General features: G+C 39.5%; 1 protein-coding gene across 1 annotated transcript in view; it reads right to left on the bottom strand.

Annotated features, from left to right (window-relative positions):
- Window positions 1-14,472, bottom strand: part of LOC134812866 (uncharacterized) — a 912,489-nt gene that overhangs the window by 459,299 nt on the left and 438,718 nt on the right. The window lies entirely within an intron of this gene.

Here is a 14,472-nt window from a genome sequence, read left to right as displayed (position 1 = left end):
TTTTACACTTGACTACTTTACGAATGAGGTTGTTTGTCATTTCTTCAAGGCACACACACACCCACACACACACACACCATAAAATGCGCTGCATTCTACATTTTGACATGCGGACGGAACTTTCGGAACTTTTTCGGACCTTTTCTGTGGAACCTTTCGGATTATAATTTGAATAGAATCAAGGTGATTGATCGCGGATCGCGGGAAAATCGGGGGGGGGGCCTTGGTTTTTTAAAATATATAGGGGCTCCGGTGTGTAAATAAACAAAATCCTTCAATTTTTGGACCCAAACACAAACCTTTTTCAGGCTGTCGACAAAAACCACTTACAGCGAAAGAGTATGCAAAAGGGAAAAATGGGGGGATTAATTTGAGGAGATTAGATTCGGGCTTCCTGGTGGGATATCGGGTTTCCTCTGGGGGACAGTTCAGGTGGACCCAAAACCAATATTTTTAAATATTTTTTTAGGGAGCTCTTACAAGGTTTTTTGGAATCCCGCAACTAAGTTTTAGATTGGTGATCGCTGCTGAAAAATTGGGCCCCTTTTTTCCTGAAAAATTTCATGTTCGGGGACGAATATGTTAAAAAAAAACTTTTCTTTAATTTTCTTATTTTTATAGTATGTTTAAAATTTAATAGTGTCCACTTATATAATTATATTTTTGCATTCATTAAAAAGACCACACTTTTTTTCTGCCACAATTAATAACGTGACCCACATTCTAAAGAAAGGTTCAGGTAACCAATATCCCAGGTGATGAGAACCCAGGTGATTGTGAACAACATTAAGCCCGGACTGTCTACTGTGTCCGTGGACGCTGTCCTCAAGGATCAGAATTAACTGGCTACGATGTTTTGGTCACCTTGGTCTGGAGTACGATCAGAAGCTGTTAGATGTTAGAGAAAAGGTTAACAACCTTATTTATTATTAGTTTCCTGCAATAGTTTAGCTTTTATTATTTAGAAATAGAATGGCACTTGAATAATCCATCGGTAGAATTTCTTTCCATTTATCGAACCTCTGGCTTTTATATTTTGATGACCCCACATAGTAAAGTCCTCTTCATTCCAGATATCAGATGTAATGAGTGTCAACGATTTAAAGTTGTCAGTCGTCAATCAATTGAAAATCTTTAAATCAAAAAAAAAAGCTCACCAGGTACACTTTTTTTAAATTTATAACTAGGGAACCCGGAAAACCATTTGCCCTAAAACTGGAATTATCATTGATTCACAAAAACATTTACTTCGAAGTTAAGGAAAATAATTAATAATGTCGCTTTGTTGGATTTCCCCCACCCTAACCCCCCCCCCTTTCCTCTTCCCTTTTTTTCCGATAAAGTTATCCAAAGGGTTTCTAAAAGTTCTTTCTTTTTCCCCATAGGTTGGAGAGAAGCTTGTCCTTCAAGGGGCGGCCTTTTCAAGGGTTTTTAACAATGGTCCCTGAAGGAAGGATAGAGAAAAGGCAATGGGAAGGGGATTTTTTAGCAAAGGGCCCCAAATCTGTTTCCCGGAATTAGACAAAAAATTAAATATTGCGGGGAAGGGAAACGTCCACTGTAATTTGTCCATAATTTAAACATTACAAAAAAAAACGGGACATCGAGAGTTTTTTCAATTTTGTTTTAAACATTAATCTTGCAATCTCCCCCAATTACAATGTTTCCATTCTCAAATTTTTCCAATGTTCAAAGAAATTTAAAAAGCTCCAGGAAAATTTTCCCCTTGCTGAAAAAAGGGCTTAACTTAAGATCCCACCACCACCATTTTTTAAATGGCCCCTCTCCCCAAGATAAAAAATCAGGGGGAGGTTATATGGGAAATTTTCTCTGGAGGAAAAAACGGGTACTTCCCAATTCCCAGGGGTGGGTCACGAAAGACCTGATACGGGGAAAAAAGTAAAGGATCAGATTTTGTTTGGGGGATTTTTCCAGGAAAAAAATTTCTCATGATAAAACGTGGAATTTCCCCCTTTTGGGCTGGTCGGAAGGAGGTTCAGTCTGGATTAATCAATTTAAACATTTAAAACACCCTTTAAATTAACATTTAAAACCCCCCCTTTCCATGTACTCCAGAATGAAAAAGAGGTTGGGGAGGGGTTTTTAAAAATGGTAAAAGTTGAACAGTAGATGCTTGGCCTTCTGGACCCTTTAGGGGGGGGCCTGTATCTCAAATTTTGAAAAACCCTAAAATTGCTTTTTTATATGTAATATTTACTATTTTCACGAAAAGGGGGGACGAACGGAATCGGTCCCAGTTTCGAAAATAAAATTGTAGCTTTTTCGTCTTTGTTTTTTGGACCAAAAACCCCATTAATCTAGAAAATCTTCGGTTGGTTCAGATAAATAAAAAAGGGACATTGAAGAAACATGAAACAAACCTCAAAGAAATTTACCCGATAGTGGAAAAAGAGTTGGTCGGGACTGGGGGTTTTTTTCTGGGATTTGGCTTGTTTCTTCCAACTTTTGCTATCGTTCATACCCCATACGGGGTTGAATGTCTTGCAAAACGCCCATTTTTAAAATTTGTTTTTGGTCTTTTAATGTTTTTCCCCTTTATCGGCCCCTTATTTTGGAAGGAACAATTACATGAAACGGACACCAATTAAATTTAAATATTAAAACGGGACATTAAATATGAACGTTTCGAAGGGCATTCAAAAACCATCAAAAAAATCCGGGAAATTTTTTTTCAATATTTTTTTTTCAAAAACTTTTTTTTTTTAAATTTTCAGCCAAAATGTTTTTCAAAATCCATTTTTTTATTACAGTAAATTTAAGAAAAAAAAGGCATTTTAAAAAAGAAAAAAAATGTTTAAAATATTTGTAACTTTGATCAGTTGTGTCTCTAATTATTCACCCATTTCATTTTCATTCCCTTAATCAAAAATGGGTTTTTTCGTGCATGGAAATGGGGGTTCCATGCTTTTAAAACCCATCAGGGATTTCTAGCTTTATGGGAAACCTTTTTTAAAAAAATCAAAATCCCCCCGGTCCCCCCGCATTTCAGTGTTTATTTGTTAACTTTTTAAAAAGCCATTTGGGGCGTGAAGTGGGTTTTTTATCTTAGACAACTTAAGGTTTAAACCTTAAACATTTCCGGGGGAAAGTTTTTTCCTGGGGCATTTTTTTTTTCATTTACCCAACCCCCGAGTAATTGAAAAACTATAATAAAACATAACGTCGGGACCAATGTCCTTGGGCAAACCCCCGTTTTTTACCTTTGATATATAGGGGGCCTGGACCCAAAGGTTTGTCTTTTGGGGGGGGGGGAACCTAGTTCATGGAAACCTTTTGGTTGTTTGGAGTCCCCCTTTTTAATTTCGTTGGACTTTTTTTTTTCCGCCAAGGGGGGGAACCCTTGAAAAAACATTTTCATTTACTAGTAGTTTTTTCTTTTGGCCTCCGGCAGGGACCAAGGGAGAACCTTTCCTTTCGTTAACTTACGGCACAAATTAAAGTTCTCAAAGTTGTTCATATTCTGGACAAAAAGTTCGAAATGGAAAAATTTTTTGAAAAAAATTTTTCAACGGACTTTAACTTGGGACGGACTTTTAATTGGGGAACGGGGACTTTTATTTGAACGGGGGCCCATTAAGTTTGAAAACGCTAGGGGCCCTCCAGCGTTTCAAGTAATTTTCCGGTCCAAAATTTAAGGTCCGATAAGGGTAGTCATTTTTAATGGTTTAGTCCATTTTTTTTTTTAAATTGCTATTTTCATATCATAATTATAATAACACTTTGTTTTTTCGGGGACCCCTTGTTTCAGCAGGGAAAACCGAAAAAACCGTTCAAACTGAAAAGGGGACAAAAAGGGTGAATTCCCTTTTGTTGACCATTTTTATGGCCTGTGAGCAGTAAGTACAAAAAAGCGGAGGATTTATTTCTTTTTCGGTCAAAAAAACTTTTAAAAAACCAAAATAATTTCAATCAATTTGGGACCCAAAATTAAAACCCATAATTGGTTAGAATGGGGGACCACGGGGCCAGGGGTTTCTCTTATTTAAAAAAAAAACATTTTTATTACGTTCCTGGTTTTAATATGTTTAAAAGGCAGCGAAACACCATTTTAATAACTTCCGTTTTTCTTTGGGTTGGGTCTATTAACCAATATAATCCTTAAAGACCACTAATTTATTGATTTTTTCTCTACAAGGGACAAAACATGAGGGCCAGGGGAGGTCAAAGGTTTGGGACGGGTTTCAAAAACAATTGGTTGCTATTTGCTGCCTCCGTTCTGGGGGGTTTAAGGAAGCTTTTTATAGAAAATTTCTCTTAATTCTCAAAAAACTTTTAAAGTTATAAGTTTTTAATCCACATTTAAAGATAGGCATTATAAGTATCACTAGTTTCCTTAGGAACTATTTGGTTTACTTATTAAATGCTATAAGCTAAAAAGTTATAATTGTGTATCATATTTTTTACAACATAAAAAATGGATTTTTTTACTTATTTAAACATTTAGAAAATTAGGTTTGAAAATGGTTTTATTTATCCACACTTTCACCCACCCGGACAAACACTCCCTCAGGTTTTGGAGCGGGGAAAATAACCCCTACACTGGAAGGAGGATTGAAGTGGCCCCGGTTTTCCTACGGCCATTGCCTGGATATTTTATTTATCGGGTTTGCGGACCCCTGGTTGACCTTAAGCTTTAATCCTCAGTTCGAGCGGGTAGTAACGATATAAACGGGAAACCCTCCTAGAGGGGACTTCTTCGCAACCCTGCTAGTCTTACCCTAGTGTAGCTATAACAGCTGGAGGGACTGTTCACAAGAAAAACAGGGGACTGGACTTACTATTGTGCCCACCAAGAAGCAGTTTGCTAATGGTAAACGGAGCAGGGGACAAAAAGGGAATTTCGCGGATTTTTTTGGAACAAAAAATCGCGAAACCGCGATTTTTTAACAGGACATATTACATTATAAACATATATTACAAAAAATTTGTCGCAAAATAATGGGAAAAAAAATCGCGATTCCGTTACATGCCCGCGATTTTCCTTTTGTCCCTGTTAAACGGGAGCCATAAAAAACGGTCCATTCATGGTCAAACGGTCTTGTGGTTTATTTTGAGAAACGGGCAACTCTCAGCCTTGCTCATCAAAGTTTAAAATAGAGTTGTCTTCTTTTATAGTTCAGGTCTCTAGGAGGACTGCTTCCGTGGGTGGGTTATTAAGAATTGTATAACCTAGCTATGGAAACACAATATCAAAACGGCCCGCGGTTAAAATCAACCGGACTGATCAAACCTTATTTTAAAGTTAAAGTAAACGTGAGAAAACTATATATAAACAAAAAAAAGTTAGTTTAAAATATGAATGCTCAAGAATTTCACAAAGTTAATCAAAGGTAGCAAAGCACTTGAGTTGGAGTTCCAAAAAGCGAGAGGGTTTGAGGACCTTACGATTTCCTATAAACCTCGTCCACCCCACACGCCCTGCGGCCTGCAATCCCTCATCCACCCCTTGACCCTCTCTTACTCATGTCCCTACCTGGCTCCAAAACCAAGCTCCCTCAATACCAGATCCTTATAAAACCTGTAATAAAGATTATCAGATTTTTTATTAAGTTTACACTTAAGTTAAGTATTTTTTAAAGTTAAAGTAGGTTAAAGTTGTTTAAGTTGTTTAAGTAGAAAGTTATGTTTACACACGAAAAACTTAGCAAAATTTTTCTGCTTATGCTACAAACATTGGTGGCTTCTGTTTGCAAATGCAAACAAAAAGGTTCCGCCTGGATGGTGTTGATGGGGAAATATCAATAGTTTTTTTTTAAGAGTTAACTTTTTCAACATGACCTGTATAAATTGTTGAACGTTTTTTTCGCGAAACTAAGATATGGATTTAATTTTTAGGTTGGAACTACTTTACGGTTAAAAAACGGTTTAACAAATCACATATTAAAGGCAGTTTTTTTTGATTTTCCAACTGAAATTGGTTTTTTTTAGTTTTTTAAAAGATAACTAAAAAATAAAATTTAGAGTAATATTTTTTTCACTTTTTTTTAGGACGTTCAAAAATTTTATTGAATTTAAATGTCACTGCCTATTTTTAAAAACTATTATCTTCAAAAAAATGTTTTGAAATTATGTTAAAATTGGCTAATAATTTAGACCCTTACCAAAATTGGGACCCTTTGCTACAACGTTTTGGAAATTATCACTATACCCTCTTCGGGCGGGCCGCGATCAAAAGGGGGGTTGGCGGGGTGTGTCAAAAAATGACCTCAGGGCTAAATGAATCAAATTTCTTTCGCAAACGATCGTTTTTTTCGGTTAGGAGGTGGGATTCAACTTTTAAAAGTCCTTCGGGTTGGGCGGCGCCAAAAGCCGCTAAATGTTTCTGTCCATCTGAAAATGGGTCATGAAAATGTTTACCTCCCATATATATTTAGTATTGTCACTAATATGAGCTGAGAGGCTCCTTTGTGGGTTACCCACCGTTTTCCTTGAAAATAGTTTTGGGGCTGTGATTCTGTAGTATACTAGCAACCTCTTTGGAATAGCCATTGCCATTAGGAAATTAGCACTTTTAAGAAACTTGCTGTTAAATGGTTACAAGTTTATTCGATCTTTTTACCTATTAGGTCCTTGGTGGGCAACTTTTATAAAAAAGCCGTCCCCCACACCACCAAAGGGCTTCCTCAGAGAGTGGTGAGAAGAACTCAAGATCGCAAAATTTGGTGGATTGCTTTACCAGGGGACAGAAAAAGGGGTCCCACTTTTTTCCATTAGGCCTAAGGAACAGTGTTGTAGGGGGGCCCTAATGGTAAATGGTTGGACCAATTTTTTTTTTAGCATTAGCCATGGAGAATGAAGAGGCGAAACCTCCTTTCCAAGGGTCCACCACCAACAATAAGTTTCCAAACCCCTTTGGCCCTTTGCCTTTTACCAATTCTCTAAGCTTTTTCCAAAGTTCACACAATCGGGGTTTCCGGAAGGTAGGGTTTTGGGGTGGTTGAAAAGTTTGAAGATGAATAAAAATATGTGGGTTTTCCGAAGGAGTTTCACCAATGGTCAGCACCCAAAGGGGGACACCCTTGGACCCATCTTAAATCCCTGACTATCTTCCCATTATTGGGGGGGCCGGGGGTCCGGTGGTGCTGCTGACAAAAAATTGGTTATGTTTATCGGACCTTATTTGGGAGGACGGGGACCCATTTCTTGAGCGGGGGGGACATTAATTTGAAAACGGGAACATTAAACATGAAACGGACATTAATATGAAACGCTAGAAGGCAATCAAAAAACCATCAAAAATCCGAATTTTTTAAATCTTTTTTTTGAAGTTTTTTTTTAATTTTTTAGCAAATGATTTTTTTGAAATCCCATTTTTTCATTACAGTAAGCTTAATCTTCTGCGCTGTTGCAGATAAAGGTACGAAGGTAACCTACAGGGACTTTAGATTTAGATAACCGTCGGTTTCACATATAACCTAGGGGAGATATCCCGGTTTTTGTTTCTTCTACTTTATTCGAGATGGGTTGGTATGGTAGAAGGTTTATCGTAGCTGGACATTAAGCCACCGAAGGGTCACCCGGGGCGCCTATACCAAGTGGGGGGCTAAAGATTAAAGCTTAAAGCTGTTAATTTTTTAAGGCATTTCAAGTTAATCTCTATAAGTAGAGCAGTTGGGGATCGGTTTCATTGGCATGGTATTGACTAACGAGTTGGGGAACAGGGGGACAAAACCAGTTGTAAGAGAAAATGTGGAGGTAGGAGAAGAAGGCCGAAGATCAAAAAACTTTCAAGATAGTGATCATGCCAATAATGTGATTATTTTACAATTCAGATTGTTAAAATTTTTATAATTACCTTGCTTTTTATTAATTCAAACAATATAGTTTTTTAGTCTAAACGATAGCTATTGAAAATTGACTGAGATTAAAAAGTTTTGTCCATATTCTGAAAACAAAAAAGGTTCGAAATGAAAAAAAAAAAATTTTGAAAAAAAAATTCAAAACGCAACTTTTAAAACTTGGGGGGACGGATATTAATTTGAAACGGGAACTTTATTTTGAAAACGGGGAACAATTAAGGTGAAAAAAGGGGTACCTGAGTCAGTTTGTTGTATTAATTAGGGGTCATAAAAATCGGAATTAACACCCAAGAAAAACTTAGCACAAAGTCCCCGATGTGTGGAATGTTGAGCGGGGAACCTTTTTTTTCCAGTGCCAGGATTATAGGCTTTAATTAACTTTTTAGGGATTTGGAACCCCAAAAAAACCCAAAAATCATTGGGTAGAGTGGACCCGCTTGCCAGTGCCCCCCCCTCTCTTTCCCAAACAAAAAGTAGAAAATTGAATATTTAATTTTGAATGACCGTCTGCAAATTAAAAAAAAAATGGATACCGGGAGAAAATGAAATCGGTTTTTCGCCTCCCCCTTTTCCCCATTCATTCCACTGCTTATTTTTTTATAACGAAATTGTAATTAAAGGTTTCGAATAATTGGCACCCAATCACCAATTGCTTGTAAAAAATCTCTTTTGGTTCCCTTTCGGGTCCGATAAACTTTTTATTTTGGGGATTAAGGGAGGGGTATATATAGTTAGTTTTTCCCCAATTAGCTTGTTTGTTTTTAAAATGTTTGAATCCCGGTATTGCCCAAGTACATGCTGCCTTCGGGTTAGTTCTTCTTAATTTTTTGCAATTTTTTTTAATTGTAAAAAAAAGGGGAAGGGGAAAAGGGGGGCGTTGGGGATTTCATTTTCAGAAAATCATTTTTTTTTTTTTTTGCGGGGGAGGGGGTCATTTAAATTAAAAATTTCCTACTTTTTTTTGGGGGGGGAAAAAAGGGAGGGAAAAACCCATAAAAGCGGGGCCCCCTCTTCCCCCCTGATTAGGGGGTTTTTTTGGGGCCCCAAATTATTCTCTTTTTTTTTGATTTAATTTATAATGCCCCCATTTTTTAAATTTTTTACAAAAGTCGAAATGTAAAATCAAAAAACTTTTTTAAATTTAAGGAGGGGAAATTTTTAAAATGGGTTTTTCAAAAAATTTTTCCTTTAAAAAAACTTTTTTTTCCTTGTTTTTAAAAGGTAAGGCAATCTGTCACCGGGGGACTGAATATGGGGGAAAATTTTTTTAAAATCATTCTGTTGGGCTTAAATTTCTTTTTAAAATTTTGTCATTTAAAGGGTCCGGGGGAAAGCGGGGGGGGGGAAAATTTATTGGGGAAAATAAAAGAAATAAAGCAAAATTTTTCCACCTTTTCCCCCAACTTTGCAAATTTTTGACCGGGGGGGGGGGGTTTTTGGCGGCCCATTCAAAAAAATGAATTCCCCCGAAAAATTTTTTGCATAGCGGATTTTTATACAAGTTGAAAAGTTTTGCAAAGTTTAAAAAAATTTTTTTCAAATAGAAACTGGATCAAACAAGGGGGACTCCAAAAGTTGAAAAAAAATCGGGGGGGAAAAAAACCCCAAACCAATTTTTCAGTGATTTTAAAAAGCAATTTTTTTTTTCAATTTGGGGGGGCTTTTTCCTCACGTTTTTGAAAAACCGTTTTTTTTTTAAAAAAAAAAAAAAAAACCGGGGGCCTAGGGGGGGGGGGAAACCCCAATTTTTTAGACCTTTTTGGGAAAAGCAAAAAATTGGGGAGTTTTCCACAAAAAAACCCAGGGGGGGGGCCCAACCCCAGGAAAAATTACAGAAAAACGTAAAAATTGGGGGTTTTTTTTATAAAAAAATTTTCTTCAAAAAAAGAAAACTAATTTTTCAATAGGGGGAAAATTTTTTTTAGGGAAGGGGGGGTAAAAAATAAGAAAAAACTTTCCGGTAGTTTTTTTCGGGGAATGCTTTGGAAAAAATTTTTTCAAGGGTAAAAAAATTTTCCCAGTTTTGGGAATAAAAAATTAACTTCTTAAAAGGTGAAAAAAAAATCAATTTTTTAAAAAAGTTTTTACTTTTGTTCAAAAAAATAATTTTTAAAAAAAAACTTTTTTGGGGAGGGTCTTTTCAAAAGGGGGTGTTTTTTGACGCCCAAATTTAATTTTTTTTTATTTACAATGAAAAACCTAAAAGTGTAAAAAAAAAATTTTTTTTAAAAGGGGGCCTTGGGGTTTTGGAAATGGCGGGGTTTCTTTTATAACTTTTAAAAATCTAGGGGGGACAATTAAGAGACAATCCATTCATCACCATTCATTATCAATGTGTCTAAAATTGTCTGTGTGAACTACTGTAATACACCGCTACTGCGCAACCACGGGAACCAACGTTCTACAACAACATAATCTACATTCTGGCAATGTTCCACAAATCAACAGTGTCATTCTTTATGGAATAAGGATACTTATACAGAGAGATTATTGAAACACTGCAATGAGAAGCACTGATAGAACATTTTTCTAGATACTAAGAATAGCAGTTTTATCAGACAAATAATTGGCAAATAAAATATCAAAGTAGCAGCGACTCCAATATAGTCTATCATCATCATTATTCATTATGTAATATATTAAGTAATATATGTTGACACTTATCAAGATATACGATATATCTGAGGTATCACATTAACCGTGAGATTAACTGATGTTAGTAGACTGTGGATTAAGATGGAACCACTAAGCTGCACACATTACTCAAAATAATGAGTTTAACAAACCTCAAATACCAAGTAACTATAAAATAAGTTTGAGATTACTGAGAATGTAATTATGTCTACACAACCCAATACAGCAACCTCAAACAAAATCTAATCAACGAACATGTATTGTAGCTCAAATGTAAGGTAGCTATAATCGAGATGTAGTTCCTTATTAAGGAATTAAATCCCAATTAATTATATTAACCTCCCACATATGATCAATAAAAACGTAATAAAGTACAATGGCTTAGCCAAGGCACGCATAATGGGGCATTTATATTTCTATCCTAAAGCATTAAGTGTAGACAGGACGAAGCAGATAAAACAGGGAACTATTCTCCGAACAATGAAGTGGTACTACCTGACTGTGGGACTATTCTACCGAGTACACTGTAGATTACCAGAGTAGTTAATTTACGCTGTCTAGACCTCTCATAAATCTGGTATTGAGTAAGGGAGGGTTAAGTCAGCTAAACACTGTATAGTGTAAACTAGAATACCAAAAAACACGTGATAAATTTATCTTAACGATCATTTTTTACCTGTCAGCAGATAGGTTCAAGGAATATTGAGCTAAAGAGAGTTTTCAGCTTAATTTAAGATTCATATGATCATTAACGATGCAAATCTAGAACCTTAAAAATTTCAAATAACAAACTTTTCCTCGAGAGGTCGCACTGGCCAGTAATTAAAACATACCTAAATATGGTCTAGACTTGGCACAAGACGTATCATTAGTCAACACACGAGCTGCTGAGCTCCATACTTCTTTCTGAAAGCTTCGCAGAGAAAACATCCAGCTACTAACCTAATATACTGACCTAATACTATTACTGATACAGGTAGTACTGGGGTCTGGGTAGTATTATAAGTACTATACTATACTACTACTTCTACTATACTACTAATACTTCTACTATACTATAGTGGGTGAATTAACTAAACACACAGATCAAGGATCGATCACAGCCATTAATTAATATCCGAGCGATTAAGCTCCTCTGATTAATTTAAGAGTTTCTGCGCGTTACCAGCCGTAGTAATCAGATGCTGTGTCAGAGGAAGAGAACTTTATCTTTGTCACGTCTCTGTTCCAGACAGTGCTCCAATCAGGGGGACCGCACGTTGATTGAGAGAGCAGTATGTTGAGCACCTCCTCGTCGTTACAGTGTATCACTAGTCTAACACCTGCAGTTCTGGTTAGAGTGATACGCCACACCTTGACAGTATCAGAGGGGAGATTAACAAGGTTGGTTTCTTCGCTGGAGCACCAGTCGAAGTAGTATTGTGGAGTAGGGCACTATCCGTCGCGGAGTCGAGTCCGCGGCGGAGCCGCCGGACTTCGAGCGGACTCCGGCGGAGCCGCCGGACTCCGAGCGGACTCCGGCGGTGCTCCGCCAAAATGTATTTACAGTGGACTCGAGTACATTTTGGCGGACTCCGAGCGGAGCCGAGCGGACTCCGAGCGGACTTTAAAGTCCGCCGCGGACTCCGAGCGGCTCCGCGGCGGCTCGGCGGAGTGTCCGCCGCGGACTAAGCCACTAGGCGGACTCCGGTCCGCCGCGGACTCCGGCGGAGTGCTTGGCGGACTCCGCCGGACCTCTCCGCCAGACTTGAATCCGGCGGAGTCCGGCGGAGCTTGGCGGAGTCCGCCAGCTCGGCGGACTCCGCTCGGAGTCCGCCGGACTCCAACAGAGTCCACTGACTTCCGACCTCCGTCTTCCGACCCTCGGCTAAATTTGTCACGTGACATACAACATAGCATTTTGCAATATTGTGGTCAGATGAAAAGGTCGCTAGTGATAAACCTTAACCATTACCCTCACAATGTCAATAGTGTACAACTCTAGTCCTAACTTTGACCCTATAATGTATAAACGTTGACCCTAACCCTCCACCAAACCGTCCGCAGCGAAATATTAATGTCATTGACTGGTCACGTGACCAAAACAATTTTTGTCATATTATCTCATATGGGGAAGCGTTTTTAGTTTTACCCTACACGTTGCATGTGGCGTCATTCGGCCGGATCCCAGCAAGCAAAAATACGTCGACCATCACAGGACGACGCCAGCCAGCACTCTCTACGCTCTTCGAGCTCCGATCGTCCTGTGACGAAGTAAGGACGAAGCCTGAGGTCCTCAGGTAACATCGACCACCGATTGAAAATTCAAAAATTTTTTGACATAAAGGTCAAATGTAAAACTAAAATCTTGATGTTGATTGATTGACGACGTCAATTTTTGAGCACAGCGCGAGCGCATATTGCGGAAAAGGACCGCGTAGCTAGTCAAGATGTTGATAAATATTTGGCTTGTGGCGCGATGTGTTGCTCTAACTATAGCCCTCTCGCTTGCAGTAGCGCGCGACCGCCGGAAATGACTTGTGGAACAAGCGCGCCCGCAGCGGCGCGAAAGCACCTGGTTAGCTAAATGAACGCGATGTGCCTTGCATTGTAGGATGAAATCCTACTAGCTGACGCCACTCGCAGCTGTGATGTTCGCTGTACGTCAGCGATCGTAATTTATACGCGTATCACCCGTTAAGATGTGCCACCCGACGCGCCACGCAATTTTTCTCGTTGCTCGTCGCACGTCGACGCCCTCATTAAATTTTTGGAGAAAATCGCTCGCCAAAATTTGTTGGACCAGGACGATGTCCTAGCCTGGCAGCTCATTGCGCGGCGCGTCGCAACGAGCTTCGTTGTTCGTCGACGTGCGACGAGCAACGAAAAAAATTGTGTGGCGCGTCGAGTGGCACATCTTAACGGGGGATACGCGTATAAATTTCGATCGCTGACGTACAGCGAGCAGCACAGCTGCGAATGGTGTCAGCTAGTAGGATTTCATCCTACAAGGCACATCGCGTTTACCTAGCTAACCAGGTCATTTCCGCCTCCGGCGGTCGCGCGCTACTGCAAGCGAGAGGGCTATAGTTAGAGCAAGTGCAACACATCGCGCCACAAGCCAAATATTTATCAACATCTTGACTAGCTACGCGGTCCTTTTCCGCAATATGCGCTCGCGCTGTGCTCAAAAATTGACGTCGTCAATCAATCAACATCAAGATTTTAGTTTTACATTTGACCTTTATGTCAAAAAATTTTTGAATTTTCAATCGGTGGTCGATGTTACCTGAGGACCTCAGGCTTCGTCCTTACTTCGTCACAGGACGATCGGAGCTCGAAGAGCGTAAAGAGTGCTGGCTGGCGTCGTCCTGTGATGGTCGACGTATTTTTGCTTGCTAAAAACGCTTCCCCATATGAGATAATATGACAAAAATTGTTTTGGTCACGTGACCAGTCAATGACATTGATATTTCGCTGCGGACGGTTTGGTGGAGGGTTAGGGTCAACGTTTATACATTATAGGGTCAAAGTTAGGACTAGAGTTGTACACTATTGACATTGTGAGGGTAATGGTTAAGGTTTATCACTAGCGACCTTTTCATCTGACCACAATATTGCAAAATGCTATGTTGTATGTTACGTGACAAATTTAGCCGAGGGTCGGAAGACGGAGGTCGGAAGTCAGTGGACTCTGTTGGAGTCCGGCGGACTCCGAGCGGAGTCCGCCGAGCTGGCGGAGTCCGCCAAGCTCCGCCGGACTCCGCCGGATTCAAGTCTGGCGGAGAGGTCCGGCGGAGTCCGCCAAGCACTCCGCCGGAGTCCGCGGCGGACCGGAGTCCGCCTAGTGGCTTAGTCCGCGGCGGACACTCCGCCGAGCCGCCGCGGAGCCGCTCGGAGTCCGCGGCGGACTTTAAAGTCCGCTCGGAGTCCGCTCGGCTCCGCTCGGAGTCCGCCAAAATGTACTCGAGTCCACTGTAAATACATTTTGGCGGAGCACCGCCGGAGTCCGCTCGGAGTCCGGCGGCTCCACCGGAGT

Source organism: Bolinopsis microptera, chromosome 3, assembly GCF_026151205.1.
Source record: "Bolinopsis microptera isolate Bmic1 chromosome 3, MBARI_Bmic_1.0, whole genome shotgun sequence".
Taxonomy (NCBI): Eukaryota; Metazoa; Ctenophora; class Tentaculata; order Lobata; family Bolinopsidae; genus Bolinopsis; species Bolinopsis microptera.
This window is presented reverse-complemented; position numbering and strand designations above follow the sequence as displayed.